Genomic DNA, 7,098 nt, shown 5'->3' on the forward strand with positions numbered 1-7,098 from the left:
AAAGGAAGTGAGGGAGGAAGCGCATGCTCCATGCAAGCCAGAGGCGGGAAGGGATGGCGTCAGCGACTCCGGGGCTACTCCAGTGCCTCGGGAGTGGCGGGGGAGGGGCGGAAGACCCGCTAGCGTATTTTCTGTGCCGCAGTCCTGGGGGGTGCTTCTGCGCCCAGGAATAGCCGGATTGCTGTAAGCTTGACATCATTGTCGTAACCTTCCAAGTAACCTTACTTCAAGGACTAAATGCCTTCTCCACCCGTGCACCTGCCAAGGAGAGTTAGATCACCTTCGGCAAAAGAGTTTTGCTTTGGGATTCTTCTTCTGGTGTAACTGCTCCAGAATCTCTTCTTTCCGTTTCACCTACTGTATCAAAAGGTAGATATCATTCTATTGTCCTTAGAAAAGCACCTGCCTTTCGTGACTTGTGTTGACATACCGAACAACTCTTGATGCTCTTGGTCTTAGCGCCACAGTCTTTTATCTTAATTTCATTTTTCTTTTAGTGCTGGGGATCCCACTCGGGGCCTTGTGCATGCTAGGCAAATACTCTACCCCTGAGCTACGTCCTCAGCCCCTGGTGGAGTCTTGGGAGATTCAAGGAACTTTCGGATGTTGAAGGAAAAATCAGTAGTCAGATTACTGCAAAACATTCTCACTCTTCCTGATGCTAAAACAATAAATCATTGCCTGTCCATTCCTGAGTAGATGAGCAGCAATGGGCCAGTTTTATTCTCCTTTCCCCAACCAAGAGGGAGAAAAACAAAACAAAACAGCAACAACAAAAACTGCACTTCTGTAAAATTCTTTCCCAGGTTGCAGGTCTCAATTATGCCTGCGGACTTTGCTGTTCAAGGGGGTTTTTGAAGAGAAAGGGCATCCATGAAAAGCGTTTTTCACCATAAGTCTAGAGGTGCTTCCTATATTCTGAGACTAGTCCCAGAAGCCTATGATTATTGCATACAAGGAGAAATCCAAAGAGTTTTAAGTAATGAATACAAGCAACATAATGTGAGCAGGGTGCTGAGCAAGCTCTGTAGTCTCTAATTTTTTAAACAGAACTTGGATCCTTTCCTTTGAACCATGGCTTGCTGGGAACCAGTGTGAATAATGACCAAAGAGAAGGATTCAGCACAATCAAGTCTTTGATTTCTGTACGCCTGCTTTTCAAGGAGCAAGTTAGTTATTCAAGTACCTAAAAACAAACAAACAACCAAGCTGACAAACAAATCTCCTTCATTTTGGAGGTTTTTGAGTTTGGAGGTCATTCAAATATTTTCTTAAAGAATCTAAAAAGTACTGCTTTTTAAAATTTCCATGTAAATCTTTTTTTAATTAACACATAAAAATTGTACTCATTTTGGGAGTTATGGAATACTACTAAATCTAATGGTTACATCAAATAGCTCTTTTTTCACAGTAATAACATAATATTATTATCCTAGTATACTGCATTCTTAAAAATTAGGCTATATTTTAAAATCCCAGCTAAGTAAAGGACAAATTTCCTTGGTTTCTTCTTCTTTAAAATGGAAATGTAGGGTTGTGACTCAGTGGCAGAGAGCTTGCCTAGCATACGTGAGGCACTGGGTACAATTCTCAGCACTGTGTCTACAGTGTACTTACTCATATCAATAAATAAAATAAAGGTCCATTGACAACTAAAAAATATTTTAAAAAATGGAAATATAGGCTGTTTACCTCCCTGTTATTGTGGAGACCAAATGGGTACATGTTTTGAACAAGTCATTTTGATGCTGAGATTTTTGACACAGCCTAAAAAAAATGTCATCAAATGTTTTCAGAAGATTTTTTTTTTTTTTGGTGGCAACTGAAAGAAATGTTGCCACCAAAAGAAATAGCATCCAATATTATGTAAAATAGTTATTTACTAAATCTGAGACTTACTCTGTCACTGACAATCTCTTAGTCTTCCTCTATCCTTGTCCCACTCTTGACTCACCTCTCCCCTACTCTATATTTGCAACTGGGAGACTCAGGAGCAGAATGAAGATAAGTGATGGCTATTAAGTCTTTCATTTCTTATCCCCCAAAGAAAAAGGATACTTCATTTTTCTTTGCTATTTGGGCTAAAGTGATTATGTTAAATGGACACTTAATTTGGGAATGTTATGTTTTTGATTAAATAGATTGTGAAGAACTGAGTAAACTAAGAAGCTTGATTTAGTTTACATTCTTTAGTCTTAAAGGTTATCCTACTGGACTTGGTATAAATCTATAAATGGAGTCAAGCCAAATTTCATTTATTCATTCATACATTTAACAGATATTTATTGAGCTTTTGAAATATACCAGGTATAGATAGATGCTTGGTATACAAACAATTAAAATGTTGATATCTACTGGTCTTATAACCTACCAGAGAAAATATTGTGTTTATAATAACACCTGTTTAGTAAATAGGTTTCATGGGCAACACGCTGATCTTTTTTAAATATAAGTGAACAAATACTCAATTACATGTGCAAAGATCAGATGGAATCTAAATGATGGATTTCTTTCAAAAAGAAGATGGCTCATGTATAAATGATAAAAGATTAAAATGTTTTATTCTTATATGTAAGTACACTATAGACATTTAACATTTTAAAAATTGAAAATTACAAGATGAGTGCATTGACACAGATCAAATGATTGTGAAATAGTGTAGAATGCTCAGTGAGTCTGTCAATGTTGCTTATGTACTTGTCAACACACAAGTAGATCAACTGTTATGTGCTTATTGCTGGTGGGAAGATGCCTTCTGAGCTGAGACTTGAAGATACATTTAAAAGATGTTTTTTGTTTATTATAGAAAAATTATTAATCGTTATTGCATATTTTATTACATAAAATTTCAAACACAAAGGAAGATAAAATCTTGAAATATGTACCCATGAATCTATTACCCAACTTCAATAATCATTGATCCATGTCCACTCATTTTATATACCGTGGCACTTCATACTCCCAATGAATTATTTACTCAGAAAAGCCCAGAGGGCATGTCATTTCATCCATCAATGTGTCAGTATGTTTATGTAAAAGATAAGGGTTATTTTTTCCAACATTATTGTAATACCTTTAACATATCTCATAAGCATAATACTTCCTTAGTATCATCAAATATCCTGTTAGAGTTTAAATTTCCCCACTTTCCTTACAAATATTTTTACAGTTGGTTTGCTTGGATCAGGATCTAAACAAGGCCATGCATTGCATTTGGTTGGCATGTGAGAAATACATAGAAGTGCAAGACTGAAGAAGTGCAAGGTTTGCTTTAACTTCCCCAGAAAAGTTAATTGCTTCCTTGGGATAGTGTATATACTTTCAATATAATATGTATTCCATTATGTTGCTTTTTGTAAATGCTTCTTTCCTCCTTATTTTAAAAAATAGCACTTATGTAACATGTGAAAGACCCTATATTCAATCCCAAGTACTGGTGGGAAAAAAATCTATAGACACACCCACACAAGCACATACGTTGAGGGAAAATTCCTGAAAATACAGATAAACAAAATGCTAACTTTTGATCTATGTCTTTTTGGTACACATTTTTTGCTGAGAAAAAAATATATATATATGTGTGTATTTATAAAATTGTGTTGCTTACTATAAATATATGCTTACATATCTGGCTGTCTACATGACTGAATTGTGAACTTACCAAGGGAAACTATCTTGTTTCACTCATCTTTGAGCCCTTCTTAAAAGTATCTGGAAATCTACTAGCTTAAATAAATGAATGAAGTAATGATGGGTTGCCTATTTATCTTTGGTTTCAAAAGAACTATGATAGCTGTATGCCTTTGGAGGAGACACTATCAGAATTGATTCCCCACCCAGCATTTTCATTACAAAAGTCTTAAAGAGGAGGTATTTACGAAAAGCAATGACCCTCAGGATCACAGAGTTATAGGAATGGGTCTGTTGTTGTACAGGAGACTGGCACAGGATGCCTATGCTAGAGCTGGCTGCTGGTGTAACTCAAATGTCAAGTAAATATGGGCAATTTTTTTTTATTCCTCGGTATTGAACTCAGGGGTATATAACCACTGAGCTACATCCCCAGTCCTTTTTATTTTTTATTTTAGACAGGGTCTTGCTGAGTTGCTGAGAGCCTCCCTAAATTGCTGAGGCTGGCCTCAAACTTGTGATCCTCCTGCCTAAGCCTCCCAAGTTGCTGGGATTACACATGTGTGCCACCATACCCAGCCAAGAAATAAATGTGGAATCTGGAAATTTACTGTCAGAGGAAAGTTGAAATAACCAAGCATAGTGGAGCTAATAGCAAGACTAAAAACAATCAAGGAAAAGGAAAACATGGAATTGAAAAGAGAATGTGAATAAGGAAAATGGGCCCCAAATAACTAGATGTCATAGGCCATCTAAATGTAGAAAATCCCCAAAATGAATAAGAGACTGGGTGGGAGGAGAAAGTAGCCAGACAGCAAACTTTTCTTGTTCACTTACCTTGTTTGTACCATGGCTAAGCCAGGTCAGATCAATGGGCTGCTCCACGGGCTGTTGGAGGAAGATGTGAGACTATGACTGAAAGCTTCCTCCGGAAGCACAAGTGTAGCAGTTTCCCAGAAGCAATCAGAGTGAATATACAAGGCCAACACCACAACGGAGGCCCACTACACCATTGAATATAGTAATTAAAACGGATTAAACATTTTTGAGTGAAAGTATCAGGTTGCCTAGTAGCAGTGTGATTCCTATTATAAAAAGTGTGTGTGTGGGGGGGTGTGTGAGAGAAATTTATCTGGTAGTCTATTTCCCACAATATTTATAGTAGTTGCCTGATTAGTACTTTTTCCTTTGATCCTTAGGCAATCCTTGATTTTTAAAAATATTTTTTTAGTTGTAGATGGACACAAAACCTTTATTTCATCCATTTATTTTTATGTGATGCTGAGAATCGAACCCAGTGCCTCATACATGCCAGGTAAGCACTCTACTGCTGAGCCACAACCCTAGACCAATGCTTGAATTTTCTTTTCTTTTTTTGGTGGGGGAGGGTAGGGAGGAGTACCAGGGATTGAACTCAGGGGCACTCAACCACTGAGCCACATCCCTAGTCCTATTTTGTATTTCATTAGAGATAGGGTCTCACTGAGTTGCTTAGTGCCTCCCTAAATCGCTGAAGATGGCTTTGAACTTGCGATCCTTCTGCCTCCACCTCAGAGCCGCTGGGATTATAGGCTTGCACCACTGCGCCCGGCCTTGAATTTTGAATATGAGTATGTATTAATTTTATGATCTAGGCATATAGTCTATATAAATAATTTTGTGTGCTACAGTGTTTCATATGCCATTGTGTTTTAGATGTGTATAATAAATTTTTTTTTTCTGGGATGTGAAATACATTGTGATAAGGTCAGTGGAGAGGAAACTAAAATCTGGTAGAAAGGATTTTTGTGTATTCTCTGACATTCTCCTACTATTTGAATGCCATTCTAAACCATTTTCCAGAGTGCATTGTCAGTACTTCTATGTCCTTTTTATTGTAACCTCCTGGAGGGGAGGAGCTGATCAGGATTCATCTATTTATCTCAGTGCCTAGCATGTAGTAAAAAGGTCAATAAGTATTTGTTGAATGGAACCTTATCATTTTATAAATCTGCCTTTAGCAGTACTCTTACATGAAACTTAGCACTTTTTTTTTTTCCAAGCCAAAAGTCTACCTTAAGTGGCTGAACTGCACAAAATCTCCATCAGCTCTGTGTAGATCGTCACTTTTTAGGGGCAAAGCTGCCAGATAGCTATGGTCATGCTTGGGGGGTCTAAGGCTTCCCAAATGCTCTCAGGTTAGCATCTCCCTTTTCCCTACCGGGCCCTGTTGCTCTAGGAATTAAGAGACAATTCCAATTCTTCTCCCAGCTCAGTGGTGCAAATATGGAGTTTGAAATTTGGGGGAAGAGAGATAAAGGATACAAACTGGGTTTCCCTTCTGTAGGTTCCAGCATTGGAATATCTGCTAAAAATGCACATTCATGTGTTTTTAAATGACAAAATATGTTCTTCTTTCTTCTTCTTCCTCTTTCCCTTCCTCCTCCTCCTCCTCTTCTTCTTCTTCTTCGGGGGAGCTGGGGATTGAATCCATGGGCTTTATCCTGAGCTACATCCCTAGCCCTTTCTATTTTATTTATTTATTTATGTATTTGGTACTGAGGATTGAACCCAAGGGCACTTTACCACTGAACTACATTTCCAGCCCTTTTTTTTATTTTTTATTTTCAGATAGGGTCTTGCTAAGTTAAGACCTTGCTGAGTTACTGAGGCTGGCTTCAAACTTGCAATCCTCCTATCTTAGCCTCCTGAGTAGCTAGGATTATAGGCATGTACCATCACAGCCAGCAAATGATGGGATATGTTCTGAGAACTGTGTCATCCTTTGAACATGCACTGAACCAGGAGACTAAAAAATGGAAGTTCAGATGCAGACAGTCTCCAGTGGACCAAGGTGGTAGTCACTTCTTGTTTCTTGCCTTGGTTCCATATTAGGTTACTCCAGAGGGAGCTTCCTGAGTCTTTCCCCCAAAGAAAAATGATTATGTGGAGATTCAAGAGATTCTGCCTACTGCAACTAGAGTTTTCTAGAGCTGGCTCTTAAGTAGATTAGAAGTCTCTCTTAGGTTATTTTCTGGGTCTTTCTTGCTGCATGTCAATTTATCTACTTACTGACTCATGGATCTGGAAGAAAATGAGGAATATCTGGAAATTTTTGCCTAGAAAGTTGAGGCAGTTGGGACAGGAAGGCAGTGACAGGGATCTTTTGGGAAATTCTCTTTTCTTTCTCCACATTTTTTATTGGTGCAGTATAGTTATAAACAATGGTGGTATTTGTTGTTACATATCAGTGCACATAGACAATATAACAATATAATTTGACCAATATCTCTCTCCAGTACTTTCCCCTCTTTGGGGAAATTCTTAATTTTTCTACTTTGAGGAAAATCCAAGTACTTAAGCAGTCTATATGTGTCTGCATTTTTTGACTCCCCACTGTATCTCTGACTTCATCTTTTATTATCGGCCCTCAGACTCTCTCTAATCTAGCTATGTAGGATTCCTCAATTATCCTCAAACACAGCAGGT

At 38.0% G+C, this 7,098-nt stretch overlaps 1 long non-coding RNA gene across 1 annotated transcript; it reads left to right on the forward strand.

Annotated features, from left to right (window-relative positions):
- The first annotated feature begins 6 nt into the window (after nucleotides 1-6).
- On the forward strand, nucleotides 7-5,666 carry LOC144377740 (uncharacterized). Its single transcript, XR_013438782.1, has 3 exons — nucleotides 7-369; nucleotides 4,862-4,945; nucleotides 5,100-5,666. It is a non-coding gene; the product is annotated as an uncharacterized LOC144377740 (long non-coding RNA).
- Nucleotides 5,667-7,098: the final 1,432 nt, after the last annotated feature.

The sequence above is a fragment of the Ictidomys tridecemlineatus genome, chromosome 5 (genome assembly GCF_052094955.1).
Source record: "Ictidomys tridecemlineatus isolate mIctTri1 chromosome 5, mIctTri1.hap1, whole genome shotgun sequence".
Classification (NCBI taxonomy): domain Eukaryota; kingdom Metazoa; phylum Chordata; class Mammalia; order Rodentia; family Sciuridae; genus Ictidomys; species Ictidomys tridecemlineatus.